This window comes from Palaemon carinicauda, chromosome 24 (genome assembly GCF_036898095.1).
Source record: "Palaemon carinicauda isolate YSFRI2023 chromosome 24, ASM3689809v2, whole genome shotgun sequence".
Lineage (NCBI taxonomy): Eukaryota > Metazoa > Arthropoda > Malacostraca > Decapoda > Palaemonidae > Palaemon > Palaemon carinicauda.
This window is the reverse complement of record NC_090748.1, coordinates 45,117,723-45,145,222: the sequence shown is the minus strand read 5'-3', so window position 1 is coordinate 45,145,222 and position 27,500 is coordinate 45,117,723.

Genomic DNA, 27,500 nt, shown 5'->3' with positions numbered 1-27,500 from the left:
GCAGTCTGGAAAAAAAGAAGATATATATATATATATATATATATATATATATATATATATATATATATATATATATATATATATATATATATATATATATATATATATATATATATATATATATATATATATATATATATATATATATATATATATATATATATATATATATATATATATATATATATATATATATATATATATATATATATATATATATATATATATATATATATATATATATATATATATATATATATATATAGTCTGAGTTTTATATATATATATAGTTTCAGGCAATTGGATTTTCATATTATACTCAACCTCCCCAATGTGTTATTCTTTTTTTAATCTTTCACTAAACTCTAATTTGAAAGACCTGTATAGGAGATTATGGTACCTAAATACTTGAATTATTCTACATTATTAATCCTATCTCCTTCAAATGATATTTCATTTTCCATTGCCTACTATGTTCTCATAATCTCTGTCTTTCTTTTCTTTTTCTTGAGCCCAACATCTTGTGATATTTCATATATTCTGGGAGGCAAGCATTGAAAATCCTGTATTGTTCTACTAATATATACAGCATCATCAGCATAATCTTGTTTGGCTAATTTCCTATTACCAACCCACTCCAATCCTTCTCCACCATCTCCAAATGTTCTACACATTACAAAATCCTTGAGAAGGATAAATAACATGGGTGACAACACATTCCCTTGGAGTACTTCACTGTTCATCGGAAACTCCTTTGATAGGATTGCACTAACGCTAATTTTCACTAGCTATGCTCATTAACAGACTTAATCAATATCATAGACTAAAACTTTAATTCTTTCATAGTCCCCATACTTTAGCCCATTTCATTTTACTTCATACAATTTGATCACCCATCGATGTTCACGTGTCTTTAGCACTATATCTATATCCCAGATCTTTTCCAATAATATGTATACCCACCTTATGCCTATATTTACTGAGCCCTTAATAGTCTATGTAACAACCTCTAAATTTTCTGCCTTTATTTACTTTTCTTGTGTTTGTGGCATTCCTGATTTTAGTCTCTCTGAGGTTTTTTTTTTTTTTTTTTTTTTTTTTTTTTTGCTATTGATTTCCAGTCTTTTCCTCTCATTGTCGATGTTTAATAGTTTTGATAAATGGTGTTTTTATCTGCTCCTGACTACTTCCTCCATTAGGATAATTTACTTTTTCATCTTCAATCATTCTTACCTCTCCTGCATCCAGCCAATCTTTTCATCTTGCTTCTAAACCTATCAAGATTATTTTTCTTCCTTCCTGTTTTCCTCTCATCTCGTATTAATCTCTTTTGGCTTTTATCCTTGTAATCACTACCAGTTTTTTCGTTTTCCTTTTTGTCCATCTATAATCATCCCTTAATCGTAAGTTTTTATCTTCTTCCTACCTTTTGGGTGTTCTCTTTTCTCCAGTCTCTCTTTTTTTAACCCTTTGTTTCACATCAATCTTTTTTTTTTCTCTATTTTGCTGCTTATCAGCTATTTTCCCACCAGTCTCAGCTGTTGCTAGTAACAAAGTTATAACAACCAAAATTTCTTCACGAAATGTTTACATTCCATTAACACAACTCTCTTCTCAGTCTCTTTTTACTTCATTGCCGAACTCTCCCGTTCTCCCCCTTCAGGTTCCAAGTTTGGATCCTCCTATTCTTGATTTGTGCCTCTCTTTTCCTTATTGCTCTCAGCCTATAATCTGCTACAACCAGTTTATCGTGAACTACAACTAATTTGAAATAGTCTTGCAATCCCTTAAGATTTTCTTGTCTCCCTTCCTATCCAACATATAGTTAATTTGTCACTTTATGTAAAATATTTTATTATAGATGACTTATCCTTTTCTTAAAATGAGTATTGAAACTACAAGATTAATAGACTGCTAATTAGACAAAAAATAAAAAAAATGTAGCTATACAAAACTTTTTTTTTTCAAAACCTTTATCTCTTTGCATTCCTTCATAGGCACCGGAACTCTCACATATATGGACAGTCCTGTCTCCAAATAACAATGGTAGTTCACTTCTTAGAACTATTTCTTTATAATACTCTAATTTAACGCCGAATTCTTCCTTTTACTCTCCACTGCACCCTTCCTGAGGAATACTGGAGGACTGACCCAGGCGGAGGATTGACCCACAATCTCTGGTAAAACTGACCCTGAGTGGTTTTGAGGACTGACCCACAATGTTTATTTTCTTTTCTAAAGCTAATTCTTTGGTATTATTACACGATTTTATTAAGGAAAAGTTTATTATTTCATTGATATTTTATTTACTGTTTTTGATTAAATATTTTATGTGTTTATAGGGTATGAATATGTAATTAAAAAGGGTACAGAACCTAAAAAACCCACCTAACCTAACCTAGAAGTTCCCAGGTCACAACCACTGGCCGGGGGCAAGCCCCTGGACTCCCTTCCCAGGTCACAACCCCTATCCAAGTTTCTACCTGCATATATATGAAATTTACCAATGACTTATAAAAGTTTTTATTACAACATATAAGTGTTAATGTTATATGGAATCCATATGTTATTATATTTAATCAAATAACTTTAATAATAAATGCACCATAGTATAAATAAACATTGTGGGTTAGTCCTCCAAACCACTCTGGGTCAGTTTTACCAGAGATTATGGGTCAATCCTCCGCCTGGGTCAGTCCTCCGGTTACCTTCCTGAGTGGTGTATGCCTAATGATAAGCTATACTCTTTTAACTTTCAGAGACCTTCGTTTGCAAATGGGAACTCATGATTACATAAATTAATAGTCAAGGAATAATTTCCCATTTACTTTGCTGATGGCATTAGCAGTACAAATTTTTATTCAGTATTTATTTTTAGTTTTAACATATATTAAGTATTCTCTAATAGATTAGATTTCTGCTGATTACGGAAATTCCATATTGAACTTCCGAAAAATATTTCTCTAATAGTAACTTTATTACCCGAAAGTTGAAAATTATCTTTTCCATTTCCCGTGGACCGAGTTAGAGGGCAAATAAGAGAAATACCTGGAATATCATAACTCACTCTCTGTTTTTCTTTATACGTGAATTAGTAACCATTGGCGAATGGTTCGGTTTATCTAATGCAATATTAGTATGAATAGAAATAACTGTTATTCACTGCTATACTTTTAACAAAATTTATAAGCAGTTAAACTTTGAGTTGAGAAATTGAAATTTTATAACTATATTCATCAGCAACTAATTGCATTAAAATTTACTTCTATCTTCATCTTTTTTAGGTTAAATATCTTCCATCGGGATACAAGGAGATTATTCACCCTCAAGAAATGTTGACTGTAAAATTATTTACCTACAATCGTCATTAGCCATATATTAGAAAGTAGTAGGTCACAAGAGACTGAATTGAAAAAAAAAAAGGCAGTAAAAAGTTAATTAAAAAAATATATATATAGATCTCATAAATTCATTCATGATAAAGTATATCCCTTTTTTATATGTGCACCTATTATCATGCATACCCTTCATACCTATGTTATAAAGTAAATTAGCAATTTGTTTATCCATATGCAGATTTGATGCGACTTTTCTTACAAAATTAGGAATATTTTCTATATTAATTTTGTATGGAAATACCGGTATGTTAAACAAAGTTTAAGATATTGCCCAAGTATCTGAAATTAAAATTTTACCAAGCAATTCTGCTGATATATATTAAAGATACATTTTAATCATCTCTTAATTTATTTCAAAAGACTGCACAACATTTTAGAGTTAGACTCAAAGCACTCATGTTCACACTAAAGGTCTTGCAGATACTTCATAAACCTAACCCCGTTTCAGAACACTTCGAAACATAATTGTTGGGCTAACTCGTCTGTTATTATTATTATTATTATTATTATTATTATTATTATTATCATTATTATTATTATTATTATTATTATTATTATTATTATCATTATTATTAATATTATTATTATTATTATTATTATTATTGTCATTATTATTATTATTATTATTATTATTATTATTATTATTATTATTATTATTATTATTATTATTATTATTATTATTAATAGCTAAACTACAACCCTAGTTGGAAAAACAGTATACTAAAAACTCAAGGGCTCCAATAGGGAAAATAGCCCCATCGGGAAAAGAAATAAGGATACAGGTAATTTGCATGAAAAATAAGGAATAATTAGTATAAGATATTTTAGGATAGGTAACAGTGCTAAAAAAGATATTTCATATATAGTGTAAACTGAAAAGAGATTTATATCATCCAGTTCATCCTAAAAATAATCACTGCAAGTTTGAACTTCTGAAACTCCACCGATTCAACTTCCAATCCAGGAGATTATTTCACTATCTGGTCATAACTAGAATATGATTACTGGAATACTGTGTAGTATTGAGCCTTATGATGGAGTAGGAATGAATGTCAGAATTAACTGCATACCTAATGCAGTCTGGGAAGATCTGATTGCAAAGAATCGTCAAAATTAGAGAAAATCTTATCAATATGCATAAAGAAGATACTGAGCTTGGGGGCCAGCAATAAATATCAAGATCATGAATAAAAAGTTTATTAGACCGTACATTCTTGTGTAATATATTAAGATAAGGCTCAGCAGCTCAAGATCCAACAGAACAACAATCGAAACAAGGTAGAAAGAAAGAACTATAAAATTTCTTCAAATAGATGGATTACCAAAAATCTTGAAGGACTTTCTTAATAACCACTTTTTGTGCAATTGAAGACGATGGAAATTAAATTTGTTTCTGAATAGTAAAGTTGCAATAACAAATTACACCAAAAGGTTTAGTTAGATCTATATAAAGATATTTCGCATCCCTAGATCTACATCGAAGTGTTGGAATTTACACAAAGAGAGTAGTAACATCTGCATAGGCAAACAGCTTAATTTGCGGCCAAACCATATATTATATGTATATAGCATAAGATTTAATGAGCCAAGAACACTTCCCCAAGAAGCAACAGATATCACATTCTTATACATGTAGTCAAAATGGTGCCCATCGATAAGAATGCATTGCAATCTATTAAAAATTATATAATGTTACTAATAAAAGACCCAATCATTCCCAACTGTTTGTATTTGAAAACAAGGGCCTAGAGAATAACAAGATCAAAGGAAACACTACAACCAACGCGAGAAATATGAACATCCAGACCACAATCAAGGGAAGATAGAACCCTCCATACTATTGGGTACTTCGATCAAGTGAAAGAGATACAAAGAGGCTTGCATAGTTTTTTGGTAAAAGCAATGCGCTAAAATATAAGCTACACATTATACTAAAAGTTTCACTCCAGCTGTGACCAAGATATGAAATGATCATCCTAATGTCTCTCATGAATCAGTGGAATTTCAGAGGTTTAAACCTTTCATGAATGTTATTTGATTTGAGCAGGATGACATAAATCTCAATTCATAGTCTAAATATGACCGATATAGTTTATTATTGTTACTGATCTTAAGATGTTGTACATCTTTTATCAATTGTTTCTCACATGTACTCTATTCATTTCCTTATTTCTCTTCTTCACTGGGCTATATTCCCCGTTGGAACTCTTGTGATTATAAAATCGTGCTTGTCTAACTATGGTTGTAGCTTAGCTAGTAATAAAGGTGATGATAACTAATTGCAGTTTTCTTAAACAACTGACAATATGGAAACATTTTAATGCAAATGAGGTACTATTTGACTAAATTTTATCCAATTTATATAGAATCAAGCATTGAATTTAATTTCCTGGTATTCAAGTTTATGCGCCCTTTTTTCTTCTTTTTTGGATATTCCCCAAAAACTTAGAATTTCTTGTCCAGTTATTTTCATCGTATTATGTTCAAGCTTTGCTTTCATTATTTGAAAATGCAGTTTTCACATATTAACATCTTAACTGTTATCAAGTTGCTCCTAATTATTGAAACAAGCGGATGAAATTTTCTCGACCTGGCATTTACTATTTTTCCAAGAACAAATCAGGACAATTCATAATTCAGGTTTACTATTCATACTTTTTCTTCTAGGTTATCTTTATTAAAATAATCTAAATATTTATTTAATGCAGTTAAAAAAGAAAAAAAAAACACTATACGGTATTCCATTAAGGCAACTATTATCTGTTACCGACTTCTTGGCTTTTATAGGGTATTAACAATAAGCACTTGGCAAGAATTCATAAACGATAAGATTAAGTCTCAAAATCCCCATAACATAGTTACCTGTCATGAATCCATCACGACAACGTAAATTGATTGTAACACTTCTTATGTAATATAATATGTACAGTACGTACGGAATCCGAGGTAAGGCCAAATGCAATGAGGCATAGTAGTATTAAGAGCCTTATATTAATCTACATTTTCAATTGTTAATGTTTATCAAGCTTGATATACTAGATCACTATTTTTTTTCTTTACTAAACCTTTCATGCATATTTATTCGGCATTGATTTTGGTGGCCAAAATGAACTCTCACTGTATTTAAAAAAAAAAAAAATATATATATATATATATATATATATATATATATATATATATATATATATATATATATGTATATATATATAGATATATATATATATATATATATATATATATATATATATATATATATATATATATATATATATAGACATATATATATATATATATATATATATATGTATATATATATATATATATATATATATATATGTCTATATATATATATATATATATATATATATATATATATATATATATATATATATATATGTATATAAATATATATATATGGGTATATATATATATATATATATATATATATATATATATATATATATATATTTATATATATATATATATATATATATATATATATATATATATATATATATATATATATATATATACATACATATATATGTGTATATATATATATATATATATATATATATATATATATATATATATATAGAGAGAGAGAGAGAGAGAGAGAGAGAGATATATATATATATATATATATATATATATTTGGGCTCAGGCCATGTCGTCCTGATGGAAGTTCCTAAAGGGTAGCTTCCTGGGTATATTTTACTACATTGATATTCCCAGAGAATTTTACCTTAAGGTATCCAGAATTATAACTCCTGGAGCGAATATCCCTAATTAAATCTAACAGGGATATCGTATAATATCAGAGGACGTATTCTTTACACGTCACATAGCTATCTTCACCCCGAACAGTATTAACGATTCAAGGGGTTACAGTGACCAGAATCTGAAACGGGAATGAAAAGAAAGCCGTTCCCAAGGAAAATTTCCTATTCCGTTTCCAGTGTGTATCTGACGAAGATAGCAGCGCCATCACCATTCCTTTTTGTGTAGCTCTACTACTCGGTGTTTTCCCTTGTGTTTTCTCGTATTTTTGGATTTTATTCAACATCATGATGCTTTCTCCGGCCCCTTCTGTCTCTGGAAAGTTTAGTATTATCTTTACTTTGTAAAAAGTTCTTGTCGTTTTGAATTAAATCCAAAGTGATTTTAACGTGAACAAGAGCTGTTGCCTACCGGAGGCATCCTGGATGCTGTCGCTCGCTATATATGGATAATTTAGTTAGCCAGAGCGACGTTCCCGGTTTTTACGCTTCAATAAATCTAGCAATTTAGCTCCTCTAGGAATTCTTATATAATGCCGTTAGTTTTCCGTTTGGTGACTTAGGTAACCGATCTTGCCCTTCGCGAGGCTTAGTAGCCTGGACGTCTGGCCCTAGTACTTTCATGCATGATATAAGTTTTCCGAGTGTTATATTATTGAAGCTATAGGCAAATATTTTATACATGTAATATATTGTTGAATTTTCTTCGCCAAGATTTTATACGAGAGAGTTTTGGTAATCTAGGTAATCGATTCTCACCGCATCTAGGCTAGTAGCCTATGGGGCTTCAGTATACTCTCGCACACATCCCCGGTTGTTCTTTTCTCCTTCGGAGAATAAGTTCAATCCCTTTCTCCCTCTGAGTAAGCCTTAGGCTTAGTCCTAGTGGTTCTATCTGAATAATATTCAGGTATAACTATGCTAGGATAGGTCTGTCCTGACCCGCTAACCAGAGTATCTGGTTTTTGAGGTTAGGACAGAACATCAGAGTTTTAGTCTGTGGTCTCTGTCTTCCTAGCACAGAGAAGGATTTTCCTTTGCTAGGCTAGGTGCAGACACAGGAGGCTTTGCTTCCCTAGCCCACATCTGAAGGATTCTGTACGAGATGATTCCTTCTTCTAGTGGTCTAGAAGACTGTCCTGTGTGGTTAATCTCGGGCCGGAGAATGAGTTTTCTCCGTGGCCTGGCGAAATAACTACACCAAACTTGGTTCTGATATGGAGGAGGATAGCAAGTGTTGCCAACCTTCCTCCCTATAGACAAACTCTTGGTTAGGATGAGCTTCCCTAACTGCTCTGTGTGTCTCATACTAGAACGAAGTTTACAGGACCCTTATCCCATTCCCCCCTCTTAGTGATGGCCTAGCCATCACATCTCTTAGCCGCAGTCCTACTTCTGTACCTAGTTTTGGTTAGGATGGGGGACCGGGTCAGCTCTCTACAGAGTGAACCCCAGACCTCCCTTGGTCACCATTTCATGTCTGCTGGTAGAGCCCGGCAGGCTATGGATATATAAGAAAGGCTGAATGCTACATTCTCCACTTCCATATGTTCACTCTTTCTGGATGAAGGTTGTATGGCAATGACGCCTTATAACCTTACATCCATACTGTTTCTCTTGCTAGTGTATTGTACTCCTAGCCCGGCTGCCAGCTTAAACGGCTGGCAGCTGGGTAGGTGGAGGTCTTCTGGTTTGTAGTCACTGCCGGCCGTCATGGGTATCACTACCTTTGCCTGCCGGCAGTAGAAGCACATCCCGACATCTGCTGGCCACTACGTTTAGCGGCCGGCAGTCAGGTGCTAGTGTTTTCAGTTGCCGACCAGCAGTGATTGCCGGCCGGCAAACATTTGCGATCCAGTGAACTGCCGCCTATTAGTTAAAGGTAGCATACCTTTGAACTATACAGGGGTAAATGCCGGCCGGCGCGTGCCGACACATGCCGGTATGTGCTGGCGCGTGCTGGCCGGCACAACAGCATGCGATGTACAGTAGTTACTATATTTGTGGTGTAGTACACACTACATTAATAAAGCTACAGTACAGAGTTTCTTGTAATACTAAAGTTCTTTCAACATACTTAATATTATCTTGTACACCTTTTGTTGGGACCGTACAATATATAGAAAGTGAGTTCTTTCTGTATTCATTCTATCCAGTATATTAACCCTGGATAGGTACGGTGGGTCGTTTGCGACCCCGAGCGTCAAAAAAAAACAGGTTTTTCTCACGTGACTCACCCCTGTGACTGAATTTGTGGGTGATCGACCTGCAGGAGGTGTCTCCCCTACACGCTCTAGTAGTGTCCAGATGTGCATTGCTGTAGCTGTACTCCTTCCCCGATTTCTGAGACGCGTCGGGGTCGTTTGCGTCCGAGTTTACCCTTCTGAGGTAGTTTGCATAATTATCAAAGTTATTACGTATTATGAAATTGTCGTAGAATGGTGCAACTTGTATAGGTTATCAGTTGTGGAAAGTCTTGGTGGATTGTTTGGCTACCATGTGCATGTTTTTTTTTTTAGTTAAAATGTCGTTCATCACCACGAGGACCATTTTACCGCGAGTGCCCCTTTTTCATTTTTTTTCATTTTTTTGCCAAGTCATTTTTCCGTAAGATATTGCCAAATAGTGTCGTAAAACTTTTGCTTGTTTAGTGTTGGAAAGTGTGTCTAGATGATCTGGCTACCCATGTATGACTTTGTTTTTGTCAGATACGATGTAGTTATTGGTATATTGGGTATTTAACTGCGGTTACCAGTTTCTGTTTTTTTTTTCAATATTTGTAAAAATTACTACGTAGTAAGGAATTGCCGTATATTATTGATTTTTTTTTCATGTTTATGTGTTAGAAAGTGTGCCTTGATGGTTGGGCTAACACGTGCATGTCTTTTTTTTTATCTGAGATGTCGTATATTAGAATATCGGGCATTTTACCGCGAGTGTCCCTTTTTAATTTTTTTTAATTTTTTTGCCAAGTCATTTTTCCGTAAGATATTGCGAAATAGTGTCGTAAAACTTTTGCTTTTTTAATGTTGGAAAGTGTGTCTAGATGATCTGGCTACCCATGCGTGATTTTGTTTTTGTCAGATACGACGTAGTTATTGGTATATTGGGTATTTAACTGCGGTTGCCAATTTCTGTTTTTTTTTCAATATTTGTAAAAATTTACTACGTAGTAAGGAATTGCCGTATATTATTGATTTTTTTTTCATGTTTATGTGTTAGAAAGTGTGCCTTGATGGTTGGGCTAACACGTGCATGTCTTTTTTTTTTATCTGAGATGCCGTATATTAGAATGTTGGGCATTTTTCCGCGAGTGCCCCTTTTTATTTGTTTTGCATTTTTTTGCTTAGTCATGTTACCGTAAGGAATTGGCAAGTAGTGTCGCAAAACTTATATTTTTATAGTGTTGGAAAGTGTTTCTAGATGATCTGGCTACCCATGCCTTTTTTTTTTTTAGCCAGATATGGCGTATATATAAGTATGTGTTCGATTTTCCTGTGATTGCCATTTTTTCGTTTTTTCCCATTTCTTTCAAAATTACTACGTACTAAGGAACTATCACAGAGTAATATTTCATTTATATGTTTATTTGTCGGAAAATATGCCTTGATGGTTTGCCTAGCACGTGGCTGAAATTTTTTTTTTTCTGAAATGCATTAGAATGGCCATTTTTCCACGAGTGCCCCTTTTTATTTGTTTTGCATTTTTTTGCTTAGTCATGTTACCGTAAGGAATTGGCAAGTAGTGTCGCAAAACTTATATTTTTATAGTGTTGGAAAGTGTTTCTAGATGATCTGGCTACCCATGCCTATCTTTTTTTTAGCCAGATATGGCGTATATATAGGTATGTGTTCGATTTTCCGGTGATTGCCATTTTTTTGTTTTTTCCCAATTCTTTCAAAATTACTACGTACTAAGGAACTATCATAGAGTAATGATTCCTCTAGATGTTTATTTGTCGGAAAATTTTGTTTACTTTTTTTTTGATTGAATATCATCAAATTTTTTTAGCTAAAATATTGTTTTACATTTTTTTTTTTCGATTTTATTTCCCTTCAAAAAAAATTTTTTGGGTCAGAATTTTAATTTTATAGTCGTAAAATAATCGACAATTATCCAGCAACCCACCATACAATTTTTATGCATATCCAATAATAATTAGATTAGTAAATAACACCTTGAAATTGACATACCCTTCCTACATTTCAAGTGGCAGATTAGGGAGTCTGAGTCAGTGTGGTTGGCGGCCATTTTGTGGACATATCCGAAGCGTAAGCTGCCCTATCTATATATATTCTTGTTCCCTATAGAATTTGTGATATTTTGGTATATTTTTACCTGCATAAATATCATATTATATATTAAATATATGTATTTTTTTACGAAATTTTCAAGTACTCAAAAAATTACCTTTAGATATGGCCCCTGATATAAATGTAATTTACAAAATAATGAAGATTTTTTTACATATTTCTATTTTAGGATAACATATGTTTATTCCCTAAAAAAATTAGCCACTTCCTATTTCATTTGGGTACCCAAAAAAATTCATGAAATTTGGACAATTTTTTTTTGGCCAAAAAAAGTTACCCTTTTTTTCTCATTTCAGATCTTCACCTCCATGGGTCTGACTTCATCCAAAATACATCAAGATGTGTCCTAAACATTCAAGAATCAATTCCTAAAAGGATTTGTGTATATATGTATAAACTTTTTTTTATGAATTTTTATGTCAGGTCTTTTTTTTTTCTACTTAATTTTTTAAAATATTTATAATAAATAGTTTTTCTGCAGATGAGTAGTATTTATCTTTACAGTTGTTTTAAGCATTCATTGAAGTTTTTTTTGGCAAAAGAAAAAAGGAGGTTACTGCAAAAACTGATTTTTCAAGAATTTTTTTTGGCGTCGGGGTCGTTCGCGTCCGAGTATACCCTTAAAGGGGTGTCCGAGGACCGTACCTATCCAGGGTTAAAACTTTATTTCAAGGTGTGAGCTACACCTTAACATTCCGCTTAGGAAAATATATAAGGTATTCTAGAATAAGAATTAACCATAGTTTTAATATCTTGGGAGGTTACAGCAATTGGCTGGGCAGGAAATACAAGTATGTGTCTTTCCTTCTTTCCTTTTTAGCTTTACTATATAAGCTATATGTATTAATAATAAGTGAAAAGCCTTCACTTGATACTCATGGATTTTCTTCTCTTTACAGGAGGACCATCCGAAGTGCGGGAGTATGTTCTGCAATGTCCACAGAAAGAACTTCTGTGGACATGAGTTATGCAGGAGGCACGCAGCATGCACTGCCTCCAAAGGTGATCTCCGGTATTTTAACCCTCAGGTATGTATCATATATTCTAACCTGTTCACCGAGGCGTTTAACACCCCTAAGTCAGCGGAGTCAAGGGATGCTGTTAGAGAAAAGTTGCGAACTTGGATGAGGAGTTTTCAGGGGCCCCTACCTTCCAAATGAGAAGATGAGGCCTTACCTTTTCCCTAAGGCATCGACTGATGCAGTCATCCCTCAGCCTCATGAGGAGATACCAACTGTCCAGAATCCGGTAGATTCTGAAGTCTCGGCCGCCCTTCAAGACATCCAATTGGACGATAGGATGTCAGAGGTGTCCGATTATACAGAGAAGGACCTTCTGGGAGAAGGGCAGGAGGAGGAGCTGACCCAGGCTCCAGAAATTGAAGTGGAAGAAATCGACGAGGTGTCAGTTACATCGGTTCCGGCCCCAGAACCTGTTCCCTCTACATCGTCTGCTATCCCAGATGATCTGAGAAGGACTCTTTCTTTTATTATTGAAATGATTAAACAAATACAAAAGAAGAATGATGAAAAGGAAGCTGCGATGAAACTGGAGATACGTAGACTCCCAGCATCACGTGGGCCCCAGAAGCGACTCAACGTGAAGGATCTTCGTTTGTGCTCGGATACCAACCCTTGGAGGTATGCCGAACACATTTTAATGACAACCGGGAAGATTGTTATATCAAAGAAGTTGGCCTCAATTCCCCTGGAAGATGTGGAATTTTGACCCAACAAAGACTCTTACCCGGACTGCTATATCCATCTTAGGATATAGGAGCTAGCCTCAAAGGAGGAAACGGAGCCGAAGGAGGTCATAGTCCTTGACCATAATAAAGCACAGTCATTACTAACGAGCCTGATGAAAGAGAGGGGCTTCACGAACTCAAAGGTGCCAGCTTTGAGTAAGAAGCTTCCCTCCTTTGTGGCCTCTCCAACCAGAGCCTTTATCTTCATGGAAAAGGGATATAAGGCAGCCTTGAAGGCGGCGGAGGCAAGGAAACCTTGCCCCTCCCTGGACGAATGCAAGCCCTTATCCCTGACCTTGCCATTGGACCAAAAAGACTAGAAGGACGTTCATCTTACCTTCTCAGTCGGGAAGTTGGAAGCTGATATTGCCGAACGTCAGTTTGGTGAGGAACTTCCAAAAGTGGGGCTTAAACTTAAGAGAGAGTCTTCTCTGGACGAGGGTCCCCAACCCAAGAAGAAGATAAAAAGGTCTACGCTATCCTCTCGGCCGACTAAGTCCTACCGACGGCAACAACAGCAACTTCCTGTGACTGCGGTGCCTCAGATAGTGGCACAACCTTGAACCACGACCAGTTGGTACCTCAACATGTGGCGACACAGTCGCCAGTTTTTAACCCACACTTTGAAAGGCAGACTTCTTCCTTTCAATCAAAAGCTATTGGAACAGCCAGAGGTTCTTCTAGACGCCATTCAAGGGGAAGGGGATTCAGGGGAGGACGCGGTCAAGGAGGCAAGGCCTCAGGTCCACAACGGCAGAAGCGAGATGCTTGCAGTAGGAGGGAGACTACATCCATTTAGGGATCGTTGGACCTTCGATCCCTGGGCCGACAGCCTAATAAAGAATGGACTATGTTGGTGCTGGAACAGTCCTCCACCTCCATTTCCTCAGTTCTTCCAGCAATCTGCCCCCATTCTGGAAGAATATGTCCGAAAACTCTTAGTGAAAAGAGTAATTTGGAAAGTAAAGTCCAAGTTCCAAGGCAGGCTGTTTTGTGTTCCAAAGAAGGACTCAGAAACTCAGAGTCATTCCGGACTTGTCGCCACTCAACAAGTTCATAGTGAACTACAAGTTCAGGATGCTCACACTTCAACACAAAAGGACCCTACTGCCCAAAAAAAGGGCATATACTGTCTCCATAGACTTGTCAGACGCTTATTGGTACGTTCCAATTAATCGTCACATCTCCTCCTACCTAGGGTTCAAGCTACAAAGAAAAATTTACGCCTTTAGAACCATACCATTCGTACTAAACATAGCTCCAAGCATTTTCATGGAGCTTGCGAACGCAGCCGTCCATCAAATATGCCTAAAGAGAATCCAAGTAGTGGACTACTTGGACGACTGGCTGGTGTGGGCAGCATCCAGGACAGAATGCATGCAAGCCTCTAAGATAGTGATCCAGTTCCTGGAACATCTGGGATTCAAGATCAACATCAAAAAGTCTCGACTATCTCCAGCTCAAAAAAATTCAGTGGTTGGGAATCCATTGGAATTTGGAGTCACTTCAATTTTCCATTCCTGGGAAGAAGAGGAAAGAAATAGCAGGATCTGTCAAGAGACTATTGAAATCCAATCGGATATCAAGACACGAACAGGGGAGAGTGCTGTGCTCTCTACAGTTTGCTTCGATAACAGATACAGTGCTAAGAGCACATCTAAAGGATACAACAGGAGTCTGGAGATAATACGCATCAAACGCGCGAAGATATCTGATGAAACCACTACCAACTCGACTGCGAACGCTTCTCAAGCCGTGGTCCAAAGCCAAGCAGATGAAGATATCAATACATCTTCAACCTCCTCCCCCGTCAGTTACTATCCATACAGACGCTTCAAAGGAAGGCTGGGGAGGCCACTCTCACCAGAAGAGAGTCCAGGAAGCTTGGTCCAATCTTTTCAGGTCATTCCACATCAACTTTCCAGAAGCCATGGCAGTACTTCTGACACTAATGAAAGTTCTCCTCGCCACTCGAACCATGTAATATTGGTTCTAGACAGCGAGGTGAGAGTGAGATGCTTGAATCGACAAGGGTCGGGATCACCTCGAATCAACCGAGTGATGTTGGCCATACTCCGTTTGGCAGAAAGGAAGAAATGGCACCTGTCAGCAGTTCACATTCAATCGGTCCGCAATGTGACAGCGGACGCTCTATCCAGGTTCACACTGATAGAGTCAGAATGGTCCCTAGACGCAGAATCGTTCTCCCTCAGCTTGAGTCAAGTCCCGGAACTGCAGATAGACCTCTTTGCGACGAAAGACAACAAGTAGAATGTGTCCCCGTACGAGGATCCACTAGCGGAAGCACTGGACACTATGTCCCTAGACTGGAACAGATGGTCCAGGATTTACCTGTTCCCTCTGCACAACCTCCTTTGAAGGTCCTCAATATGAGATCCTTCAAAAGGAAGGCGGCAATAGTGGCCCACAAGTGGCCAATCAGCGTTTAGTTCCCTCTGGCATTGGAACTACGACTGAAGTTTGTACCGCTACCGGATCCAACCCTGACTCAGCGAGTAGGTGTCGTTTATCAAGGCGAAGAAACCAAAAAGAATTCTTGATTGACTTCTGTTTATTTTCTTCATTCACCTTGATGAGTAAGGTTTAGCAGCCAACACATTATCAACGTGCAAGTCTGCCTTGACAAGACCGATCCTATATACGTTTAAGGTCGACCTTTCTAAGGAAAATTTTTAATAAAATTCCGAAGGTCGGTGCTAAGCTTAGACCTTCAGCGCCTCTAAGACCCATTTCATGGGCACTAGATAAGGTTCCTCATTTGCATTAATTTTGAATAACGAGGAGTGCGCTTTGAAGGATTTAACTCAAAATGTTATGTTTCTGTTTGCTCTCGCTTCGGGGGCTAGAGTTAATGTAATAGTGGCTCTCTTGAGAGGGGAAGGCCACATTCAGTTCTTGAAAGGAGAACTGAATCTGTTTCCAGACCCAACGTTTCTTGCCAGGAACAAGCTACCCACCAACAGGTGGGGTCCCTAGAGAATCTGCCCTCTGAAGGAAGATGCATCTCAATGTCTAGTGGAGTGCCTAAAGGTTTATCTTCATAGAACTTCAGACTTTAGGGGAGGACAGCTGTTCAAAGGAGAAACCTCGGGTTCAAATTTATCTCTGAAACAACTAAGGGCGAAACTCACCTATGTTTTTCGCAGAGCGTATCCAGACAGTACACCAGCAAGTCATGATCCGAGCAAAGTTGCCTCTTCCATAAAATTTCTTTAATTATATGGACTTTGAACATCTTCGTTCGCACACCGGCTGGTAGTCTTCCAAGGTGTTCTTTATGCACTATGTGAAGCAAGTGGAGCAACTCAAGAGGTCTGTGGTAACAGCAGGTAGAATTATTAAACCTTCTGTTTAAATCTGCGAGGAACAGTGTAATTAATTTGGGACGATTAGTTAAGGGGGTGGCTGCGTAGTCACAGTCTGTTACTACACACTGAGCGATAGGCCACTAACGTGTTCTTACGAACTGTTCCATGGACTTTGGTGAACTATAGCATAATACGGACACTTATGCCAAGCGTTTCTTACGCTAGTGTAAATAAACAGTATACAGACTGTATCATTATTATTAATGATTCGATTGAAGTGGCAAATCTGTTTCATGTTAGACGAAACAGTATTTTCTGTTGACTGTTTTCTTTATGCTTTAACGGATATCGTCCACATTTTATAAATTTTATAAATGTTGATCTGATATGTATGTTTATTAAATTTTTAATAAACTGGTTCATAGTGAACCCTGCGTCTTATTAGCCCACACTCATTTTATTAGAAATGTACTGAGCATTAAAATTAAAATATGGATAATTTTAACATGGAATGTCTTTTAAGATTGTTCCTTTCTTCAAGCAAATATCCACTCGATTTAACCCTTCCTTAGGAAGGGTTAACGTTGTACCCTAAGGGGATGGTGGTAGAGATGCAAAATTTGTTCCTATACGGATACAACTGTTATCCAATAGTTTAATAAGAGTAGATACCTTGGGGATACGTCAGGAATTCATACTGACATTGGTCACTCTTATACAAACTTTGTTTTATGATGTATAGGGCAAGACCACTATACAAGCTTGTCATTTGGTCATCCATAGTTATTATGTACTCCTCGAGACTTTTTCCAGAGTCTAGTACGACTCTTCCCTGTAGGGGGCAGGAAGCACTAACATAGTTCATGCTTAGATGAAATGATGTATGACTGTAACATCATACGTCTCTAGTTCTAGACGGACTTGGAAAATACTTTCTTGAGGGTACAGCACCGGTTGAGAATCCACAGATACAGTAATGCTCTGGTACACTTCCATCAGGACGACATGGCCTGAGACCAAAAAACGGATTTTGAGCGAAGAGAAAAATCTATTTTTGGGTGAGGTAGCCATGTCGTCCTGATGGACCCGCCCTTCCTTTTATTGTAAAAGGGCTTATTGACCCCTCCCTATAATACAGTATCTGTAGCACCTCGTATATCGCTACAAGGAATGGAGATGGCGCTGCCACCTTTGTCAGATACACACTGGATTGGGAACGGCTCTCTTTTCATTCCTGTTTCAGATTCTTGTCACTGTAAACCCTCGAAGCGTTAATACTGTTCGGGGTGAAGATAGCTATGTGACGTGTCAAGGATACGTCCTCTGATATTATGCGATATCCCTGTTAGATTTAATTAGGGATATTCGCTCCAGGAGTTAGAATTCTGGATACCTTAAAGTAAAATTCTCTGGGATTATCACTCTAGTCAAATATACCCTAGGGAGCTACCCTTCAGGAACTTCCTTCAGGACGACATGGCTACCTCACCCAAAAATAGATTTTTTGCCTCGCTCAGAATTCGTTATATATATATATATATATATATATATATATATATATATATATATATATATATATATATATATATATATATATATAAAGAGAGAGAGAGAGAGAGAGAGAGAGAGAGAGAGAGAGAGAGAGAGAGAGAGAGAGAGAGATCAATGACATTTTAAGAAGCTGAAGCTGATATTACCTTAGAAAGAAAAAAAATCGATAAAAAAAACTTATAGCTTTTACACGTTAAGCAATTGGCCTTATATAAAATCGATTGAATCTGTTTGTGATACCTTTAAAAATTCACGTTATCGTTAGAAAATATATCAACATCATCTACTATAATCTTGGATACTCGTACTTTTTTGTGTCTATAATTGATTGGGTACAAGAAGAATATCGAGATTTTATGAACTTTTTTCAATTATTTATAAAACAACATCTGGAAATTTTTCCCATGTACCTTGTGCCAACCCCTAATCGTATTTAGTAATTTAGTTACCTTGCCAACTCTGCTTGTATAGTTTTCTTCATATTAGTTATTATGTTTAAACCTTGAAAATGAACCATGTGGTTATAACAAAATAAAAAAAAAAATTTCTTTTATCATATACATTTTTTTCTTATCAACAACGATAGTGAAAGTATTAAAGCTCACCTTTGAAAGCAGAATTTAGGCAAACAGGAAATGCACCTTTAATCCTTGACATTTACCATGACCTTTCAATGGTTATGTTCTCGTAAAAGAATAGCATGTCAGCGAAACATATGAACTACCTTTCCAAAGAGCTAAGGTAACTTTAATGAACCTCTTTGTGTTATTCCTAAGCACTTTTGCGACAAGGTATGATGTAGTTTAATTTCACTGAGAGCGAATACTAAAAGTTCAGACATACACATTAAAATAATACCAGAGGTTGCAAAAATATTAGAGCATACCGTATGGAACTGAATAGATCATTAATTTTCCAATGGAGGGAGTAACAGTAATCATGAAAAAATAGATAAGGCAACATAATTAATGAAAATAAATTTGCTAAATTAAAAGATGAGTAAGCTCTAGGACTAATGTTGAACCTTTAGTACATATAGTGAAACAAGTGATAAACTCCAAAAGAAGCATAATCCAGTCATAAACACATTATATGGGACAGTTCTAGAGATACTACCATAGAAAAGGAAAAAAGATAATGATTATGAGTAGTATTGATGATATTGTTCATATTGTTGTCGCTACTACTTTTGGTAATATTGATCCTGTTACTCTGCGTGTTAATCATATTGAAAAGAGTGTTAAATCCTACAAACAGAATCGAAAGTTGAGTATTAAGTTATGCAGATCCTAGTATAGAGATACTGTGATAAAAAGGGAAAAACAAATTGAAAATTATATTTGTTAGTAGATATAGTGATATTGCTGTTGCTGTTGCTCCTATTCTTATTAATCTTGATTGTGTTACGCTCATTGTTAATTATAGTGAAAAAGTGAAACTCATATTTAAGGCAAATTTAACCTAGACCACTACATGAATAATATATATTTGTCTATAAATAGTTAAATCGAGAAAAAAAAATATTTATTATAAGTAGTATTACAGTTAGTGAAAATCTATTATTGTTGTTGTTGTTGCTACTTTTAATGATATTATTGATTTCTTTTTTTAGCAGCTTCCAGTTTGAACATTTTGTTATAAATATGTATTCTAGAGATATTGAAAAAAACACAATTATGGTAAGTAGCATTAGTAATATTGTTACTTTCGCTATGTCATACTCCCGATTTATCTTTGCGTAGGCCATTAGCTTAGACTGTGATGTATAAGTTTCTAAGCAGACATGCACTATATTATTAACTAAAAGTTTAACTTTCTGATCATAGTCATATCCATTTAGAATAGAGTTATATATTTTAAATGAATTGTGAAATTGATATGCATATATATATATATATATATATATATATATATATATATATATATATATATATATATATATATATATATATATTCATATATATATATATATATATATATATATATATATATATATATATATATATATATATATATATACGCAAAAAACACAAACCTATAAGCTCAAACACACACACGCAAACACGCACTCATATATATATATATATATATATATATATATATATATATATATATATATATATATATATATATACATATATATATATATATATATATATACATATATATATATATATATATATATATATATATATATATACATATATATTTATATATGTATATATATATATATATATATATATATATATATATATGTATATATATATATATATATATATGTATATATATATACATATATATATATATATATATATATATATATATATATATATATATATATATATATATATATGTATATGTATATATATATATATATATATATATATATACATATATATATATATATACTGTATATATTTATATATATATATATATATATATATATATATATATATATATATATATATGCATATATATATATATATATATATATATATATATATATATATATATATATATATGTATATATATATATATAAATATATATATATATATATATATATATATATATATAAATATATATATATATATATATATATATATATATATATATACATATATATATATATATATATATATATATATATATATATATAATGTGTATATATATATATATATATATATATATATATATATATATATATATATATATATATATATATATATAAATAGAGTGTTAGTATGTGTTACATTTAACGTAAATTAATTTTGTTTTGATCAAGTCACTTTGGCAGCAATTATTTCTTTTGGAAAGTAATGACCCTGTTTCCTCCTCCCCGATTTTTCTGACTTGTTGTATAGTTTTAATTACAATGAGCTTGTTTTTTTTTTCACGGGTGGTGTTGGAGGTGATTTGGGCGCTGAGCGTCCAGGAGGAGACAGTTGTTTCTGGACCTTTAAGAAGGGGAGTGCTCGACTGACTGAGTCTGATAATCAAGATTTGCCTTTCTACACTTTATGCTGTTGTCTTCCTTTGGAAGCTTTATGGATTATATAACCTCGCCTTTAGTTCAGTGATTTTGCCAAGGGGACCTCTCTGCCAACTGGTAAGGAGTGGTGTCTTTTTGGACCTCCGTGTCCGTTGATTGTCTCGCGACGTAAAAGTGAATGATTACCTGTCTGCCGGCGGCGTCCATGGATTGTCTGGCGCTGTGTATTTGAAGGCTGTGCTTTCCACTTCCATTGTTTAAAGCTTACTCAAGGGAAGCAATTTATTTTTGTTAATCATTTAGTGTGTAAAATAAGTTAGGTTATTCTGATTTTTCAACATTCTATTACTTTCGGGGTCCTCTCTTTAAAGTGTAATTTTATAGTCTGTCTTAATTTGGTGTAAGAGTGTTGGTTATTCTCTGTTTTCAATGTGTGTTTGGATTTGGTTTATTTAATGTATTTTGTAAGAGGCTTAGTGGTCATTTCCTTCTAAAAAGTTTGTAATAAATATATAAATTTTATTTTCAGCTTTTTATATCCTCCTTGATTCCATATCTGTACACTCTGTTGCGGCCATTCCACCTATTGTGGACTTGGTCGTTAGTGACTTTATTTTTGTGTTTGAGAGACTTTTGTAATGTTTGATGGGTTTGGCCCATAACATTTGGCGACCGTGACAGGATCTCTCGGATCCTGTAGTCACTTGAGTGTATAGAGTGGATTCTTGGGGTGCTTGCAACATAATAATACCTTCTCTCCTATATTTATGTGTTGATTGGTGTTTATAATTTTTTTTGTGGCCGTGGTAGGACATTTGTGTGGTTATTGGTGTTCAGTGTATTGGTTTGTTTTTTGGTATATTTTTTTATATTTATTTGTGGGCAATTAATTCACCATGAGTGATTTGAATATCCCTGAGCTCTTAAGTGGAGAGGGGTGGCAGGAAAGGTTGGCAGACTTGAATAAGCCGGATTTAGAGTATGTAGCAGAATTTTTTTTTAATTTGAAAATCCCGAGTCTGTTAGGAAGGGCTTGTTGCTTCTAAATATTTATGAAAATGTTAAAGCGATGAAGGCAGAAGGTAAACCAGAGACTAGGCAGGGGGAGGAAATGGTGTCAGTAGAAATTTTAGATAGGCAGATTCATTTGAAAAAAATTTAAATAGATCTCCAAACGATGAAGGCTGAGGAAAGAGAGAGAGAGAGAGAGAGAGACAGCACGAACTTGCTATGCAAGCATTGAGTAATAGGGGTTCTTCTTCTTCCCAACGTAATGTGTCTGCAATGCCTTGTATTAATCTATCTGAGGCTCTCAAGTTAGTCCCAAATTTTCAGGAAGTCAACGTGGCCGAGTTTTTTGTTTCTTTTGAGAGGATAGCCTCAAGGTTGGAGTGACCAAGGGAGTATTGGACTACTCTTATTCAGAGTAAGTTGCTAGGTAAGGCCCAGAAAGTTTACGTTTCCTTAGACGAAGATCTGTCCTCAGATTATGATTCTGTGAAGACCATAGTTTTAAAGGCTTACGAGTTGGTACCGGAAGCTTACCGACAACGATTCCGTAATTTACGTAAGGAAAGAGGGCAGACTTTTGTAGAGTTCGCCAGGGCTAAAGAACAATTTGCTGGCGATTGGTTAAAGTCTAAAGAGGTGACGGACTTTGAGAAATTAAAAGAATTGTTTTTGATTGAGGAGTTTAAAAGGTCCGTGCCTAATGAGGTGAAGGTACACCTCGAAGAGTTGAAATTAGAAACTTTGCAGGAGGTGGCTATTGCAAGTGATGAGTATCTCCTCTCTCATAGAAATGTGATAGGGGAGGTACCCAGAAATGAGAAGTCTGGTTGGGTGAGAGTTGACGGGAATAGTAACCAGAACACGTATAACAGGCCTAATGATGATTATGGTTCTCGTACTACTCCTGTTAACAGTTATAACAAGCAGACCACAAACAACCCAGTGAAGTTGAGAAATTTGACTTGTTTCTTCTGTCATAAGAAGGGACACGTCAAGAGCATGTGTTTTGCTTTTAAAAAGTCGCAAGGGACCGAAAGACGTCCGGTAATGGCCATTCATAGGAATGAGAACGAGTCAGTGGCTGAGAATTCTAATAATCAATGACTAGGCAATAAGTCACTGGCTCCTTTTCAGGAATTTTTGTCCAATGGTTTTGTTCGCTCTGGGAATTCGACTGAGCAAAGAAAAGTTAAAATTTTGCGTGACACTGGGGCTATTCAGTCTTTAATTCTCAGAGAATCTTTACCGATTGATTTAGAATGTACACATAAGGAATATGTATTGTTAAATGGTTTTCCAGATATGGTCAGGTCTTACCCGGTTGAGAGTGTTTATTTATCATGCCCGTCTTTTTCAGGTTATTTGAAACTGGCTATTATTGATAAATTTCCTATTAAAGATGTGGATTTGGTGTTAGGGAATGATGTTGCCCTAATAAATAAAACTTTCCCAATTGTGTTAAATTCCAATAATGAGATATCTGCAGTCACTCGATCGAAGGCAAGTAGTATTGAGTCGGTAGCTGATGTTGATTTGAGTAGTTTAGATCGTAGTGATAGCTTAGTTGTAGATAGTGGTGTGTTGGATAATAAACTTAATTGGACTACTAAGGAACTTATTACAGCTCAAAAAGCAGATTTTAAAGACCTGCCTATTGAGTCTGGCGAAATTACTGATTTGACTGTCCCTCGATTCAAGATAATTAATAATATTTTATACAGAGTAAGTAGACCTTTTGATGCCATTAACACAGGTTGTGAAATTGTTAAGCAGATTATGGTTCTTTTTATTTATCGAAAGGAGTTAATGACATTGGCTCATGAAAATGGTTTGGCTGGTCATTTTGGTATTTTTAAAACCACTCGTAAATTGTGTGAAAGTTATTTTTGGCCTAAGATGAAAAATGATGTTAAAAAATTTGTAAATAGTTGTGATGCATGTCAAAAGGTCGGGAAGCCTAATCAACCAATTCCAAAGGCACCATTACATCCTATTCCTGTTGTTTCTGAACCGCGTTCAGGGAAGTAATTATTGACGTTGTTGGTCCTCTGCTGAAAACTCGTAGTGGCAATCAGTATATTTTAACAATTATGGATAGGATGTCTCGATATCCTGAGGCAATACCATTGCAAAATGTAAAAACTGTTAAAATTGTTGAAGTGTTAATTGAATTTTTCACCAGGTTCGGTATGCCCAAAGTAATTCAGTCCGATTGTGGGTCTAATTTTATGAGTAAATTATTTAGGGAGAAGATGGCCGAGTTGAAAATTAAACATGTGACTTCTTCCCCGTACCACCCTGAAAGTCAAGGTGTTTTGGAACGATTTCATCAAACCATGAAAACTATGATAAAAAAACATTGTTTGGTTAATGGTTCCAAATGGGATAAGGAACTACCTTATTTATTATTTGCATTTCGGTCAGTGCCGAGTCAATCTTTAGGATTTTCACCTTTCAGCCTTATTTTTGGTCATTGTGTGCGTGGTCCATTGGATGTGGTTCGTGAATCTTGGGAGGGGGACGCCCCTGATATAAATTTATTACATTATGCTAGTAATTTGGGTGAAAAATTAACGAAGGCTTGGAAGTTTGCTGGTGAAAATTTATTGTGTAGCCAAAAGAAAATGAAATACTTTATTGACAGAAATACTAAGGAGCGTAATTTTGCAGTAGGTGATAGTGTGTTGGTATTGCTTCCCATTCCAGGAAACCCTTTAAAAGCTGCATTTTCAGGACCGTGGAAAATTTTAAAGAAATTAAGCGATGTTAATTATTTAGTTGAAACTCCTGAAAGGAGGACACCCTACCAGCTGTGTCACATAAATATGTTAAAAGCTTATAAAGGTCGTGACAAAGTTGTTCCCGTGACATTAATTGGTAATACTACAAAGTGTAATGGTATTAATTCTTTTTCTTTTCCAGATGTGAGTAATTTTGATGATGATTGTTTTGATGGTGCCGAATGGCCTAATGATAATGAACATTCTTTAGAAAATTTTTCAGAAATGGTTTCACATTTAAATTTAGCAGAACAAGGATCTTTGAAAAAGTTAGTTTTTAGTTATAAGGATTTATTTTCGGATGTTCCCGGACAGACCACTGTCCTGGAACATGATGTTGACGTGGGTAACGCAACTCCGGTAAAACAATCCCCTTACAGGTTAAATCCATTTAAAAATGATGTTGTGGATAAAGAGGTTGATTATATGTTACGACACGGGCTGATTGAACCCAGCAACAGTCCGTGGTCTTCACCTGTTGTTTTGGTAAAGAAGCAGGATGGTCAATTCAGGCTTTGTTTTGATTATCGCAAAGTCAACGAGGTCACAAAGCCTGATAGTTATCCTTTACCCAGGATAGAGGACTGTATTGACAGGATAGGGAATTCGAGATATACAACTAAATTTGATTTGTTAAAGGGGTATTGGCAAGTTCCGTTGTCCAAACGGGCACGGGATTTGTCAGCATTTGTAACGCAGCGAGGACTCTATCAATGTAAAGTAATGCCTTTTGGCATGAAGAATGCTGCTGCAACCTGTCAAAGGTTGATGAATACTTTGGTTCAAGGTTTAGAGAGGTGCGTGGTTTATATCGATGATATTGTAATTTATAGTGATGACTGGGACACCCATCTTAAACGTATTAAGGCCTTATTTCAGGTACTTAGGAAAGCTGGTTTGGTTATAAACCTCAAAAAGAGTGAGTTTGCCAAAGCAAAGGTTGTGTATTTGGGTCACGAAGTAGGATTTGGGAAAGTGGCTCCAAAACAGGCAAACGTAGACTCTATTAGGCATATTGAAATACCAAAGTGTCGCAGGGATGTCAGAAAATTCCTTGGTTTAGTAGAGTATTATTGCAGATTTGTTAAGAATTTTTCTGATATCGCTGAGCCCCTGACTAATTTATTACGTAAGAATGTGACTTTTGTATGGACTAATGATGCCCAAAATGCCTTTGAAAAATTTAAGCAGGTCCTAATGAATTTCCCTATATTGAAAGCCCCTGATTTTGACGTCCCTTTTTCACTTGCTACTGATGCGAGTGATGTTGGGGTTGGAGCAGTTTTGTTGCAGGAAGATGCTTATGGAGTATCTCATCCTGTTGCCTATTTTTCCAAAAAGTTATCCCCGACACAACGGATATATTCGACCGTAGAGAAAGAGACTTTGGGATTAATTTTAGCTGTAAACCATTTTCAGGTGTATTTATCCTCTACAGGAACTCCGATTAAAATATTAACGGATCATAATCCGTTGGTTTTCTTGAACAGGTTTAAGAATAAAAATCAACGGTTGATGCGTTGTAGCCTCTTGCTTCAGGAGTGGAATTTTAGCTTTTCACACATTCTGGGCAAAAGTAATGTTGTCGCTGATGCACTGTCACGCATCAGTGACTGATTTGGGATGAAGTAATTAAGATGAAGATGTTAAATGTCTTGATTTGCAGGTTTTTCTTCGGTGTCGTCTTTGATTAAGGGTGGTTAATGGTACTTTTGATTTCTGTTTACTTTAGTGTGTATTGTTGGTGGAGGTTAATTTTAAGGTGTTACCATAGTCTTGTGTATGTCCATTAATGAGGTGTGAATTTAAGGCCCAAACCCGTTTAGTATGAGGACGCGCTCTGGAGTGAGAAGAGGCATTTTTGGAAAGTGTTGTGAAGGGTCACAATATTGAGTGTTGCAAATCATATAAGGTCTTGTCCCTGTTTTTTTTTTTTTTTTTTTATCTTTACATAGCTTAGATGGGTCATGGGCTCACGGGTCTGTAGTACAACACAGCCGTTTTTTAGGCGCTACAGGCTGGTGTATGAGTGGTACTCTAGACTGAGTTAAGGTTAATATATTAAGGTTTTTGTCCTTATTTTTGTTTAACTGATATTTTTGTTTTTAGAATAATTTAACCAAGTCACGGGCTCACGAGTCGGTAGCACAGCACGGCCGTTTTTTAGGCGCTACAGGCTGGTGTATGAGTGGTGACCTTGGTTGAGGTAATAACCACATCGTGGTCGATTTATATTTTTTTTGTCGGTTGTGTAGGTTTAGTCTAATAATAGGTTAGTCTTGTAAATATTTCTGCTCTGCTAACCTGTCCCCACCGCTCCACTTGAGAATTCATGGGGATATTACTATATTTGCTTCGTAGGTTGATCCTGATGTTATTTTTGGCGTAGTCAATAAGTTATTTTCTTGTATTAGCTTTAAGTCTTAGTATTAAGGTTAAGATTTGATATCTATTGACAGTATTGAAAGTGGTACAATTTTTTTTCTTGCCACTATCTCTAATCTATGTGGCAATGTGATATGGTAATTTTAATCAATTTTTGAGATTTTGACAGTTCACTTTAATTTTGCTTATTGTCCCTGTTTTATTTCATGTAGATTGA